Here is a 2,264-nt window from a genome sequence, read left to right as displayed (position 1 = left end):
ATTACTGTTAATTTATTATGTTGATCTGTTCTGTACGACATCTATTGCACGTCTGTCCGTCCTGGAAGAGGGATCCCTCCTCAGTTGCTCTTCCTGAGGTTTCTACCGTTTTTTTCCCCCGTGAAAGGGTTTTTGGGGGAGTTTTTCCTTATCCGCTGCGAGGGTCATAAGGACAGAGGGATGTCATATGCTGTAAAGCCCTGTGAGGCAAATTGTGATTTGTGATACTGTGATTGATTGATTGATTGACTGATTGACTGATTGATTGATTGATTGATTGATTGATTGATTGATTTATTGATGTGCCTACGATCAAATCTGAGTTTTCCGCAGGGTTCATGAATCCGGTGTAGGTTTGTAGTGCCAAGGTTTTCCGCAGGGTTCATGAATCCGGTGTAGGTTTGTAGTGCCAAGGTTTTTAAGGCAACAACAGTCGTACAGTTTTACAGGCTGAGCACCTTCTGTCAGTGCATATCAGTGATTTGATGGTAATCATTGCTGTGGTCTCTTTGTAGTAAGGTCATTGGTTAGGTGGCTTTGCCAAAGCTACGTTGATTTTAGGAAGCTAATGCCTCACACAGACCCAGGGTCTTGCATGCAACTGATCCTTCGAGTAACATTTATACAACACAGATCAAACACATATGCTCATCTACTCAGAGAGGGAACTTCACAAGAGTCTGTTGTTCACAACACAACAGTGGTGGGTTTGATCAACAACAATGATGAGAGCGCATACAGGAAGGAAGCGGAGCAGCTAACATCATGGTGCAGCTCGCACAATCTCCTCCTCAGCACCGACAAGACAAAGGAGATGGTCATCGACATCAGGAGGGCTGGCAAGTTCCATGACATGCCGCTGACCATCGGTGGCACCGCTGTGGAGGCGGTCAACAGCATCAGGTTTCTGGGGGTTCACCTTGAGGACGACCTGATCTTCAGCACCAACACCACAGCCATTGTCAAAAAAGCACACCAGCTGCTCCATCCCCTCCGGCATCTGAAAAAGGCCGGCCTCCCCGCCCCCCTCCTCACCACCTTCTACAGGGGCACCATTGAGTCTGTAATATCCTATGGCCTCACCTCCTGGTTCAGCAGCTGCAAGGCACAAGAGGAAGTTCAGCTGAGCAGGATTGTGATGACAGCCAGCAAGATCATTGGTGCCCCTCTCCCTCCCCTGTTAGAGCTCTACAACCAGCGTTACACACACACTTCCATCATAAGGGACACCCACCACCCTTCCCAGGGCCTCTTCCCTTCTGCCGTCGGGGAAGAGGTACAGGAGCTCCCGCGCCAGATCAAGGAGGATGCTGAGCTTCTTCGGCGGTAGGGATCGTAAACGGACCCTTGACCAGAGGGGTATTCCAGGTAGGAGGTTCAACAAACTCTGAGTCTAACCCTGAACTCTGAGTTGATTTACCCTGAGATGGGAAACTCTGAGTTACCGGTTCCAGAACAGCTGATTTGAGTTAGTTCAGTCAACTCTGAGTATGTTCACTCTGAGTTAAGCCGGCAATAAAAAGCCATCATCAATGGAGCTCCGACTCCACGATTCACCATAGCAACAGGTAAATAAAAGACAGCGCCTCCATTTTAATCCAGTGGATGTAGAGATATTAATGCATGTGTAGCAGACGGTGCACGTTTATCTTTAAAAGAAGAGCCTGAGTCAGAGCGAGGAAAGTGTCAATAAGTTAACCTTAAAGTTAATAAAAAAGTTTTATTCAGTGTTGTCCGTTTATTCATCATTCATCAGACTTACATTTCCTTAATGAAGATAAAGTGGTGGAATCTGACTGTGTATCAGGCTGTAGATACATTACATTATATTAATAATATATAATAATATATTTGTTCAGATTTAATCTGATGGGGAAAACACAGGAGGCAGCAACTGAAAAATAGTAAGATTTAAAACATATAGGCTAGGCTATAGATCAAAGACATAAAGACATGACTGTAAACTCACAGTCTGACCCAGTAATAATATGTTTGGTGATTTGCACTCGAAAAGCAATGAGGTTAAAATACAGTAGATTTTAAAATGTTGGACATCTATTCGTATCTTGACTCAACAGTGACTTTATTTCAGCTACAAATGTAGTAAATTTAAAGACACTGAAATGCTGCACTCAGAAATATAAACATATAATCCCCAATATTAGGCTATAGGAATTATGTTCCATCAGTGCGACCAATGACATCAGTGATAGAGATCATTAGTCATTGATACCACGTGTCTAAAGCTTCATACCGATTTTTAA

This window comes from Epinephelus moara, chromosome 17, assembly GCF_006386435.1.
Source record: "Epinephelus moara isolate mb chromosome 17, YSFRI_EMoa_1.0, whole genome shotgun sequence".
Lineage (NCBI taxonomy): Eukaryota > Metazoa > Chordata > Actinopteri > Perciformes > Serranidae > Epinephelus > Epinephelus moara.
Note: the sequence above shows the minus strand (reverse complement) of the source record.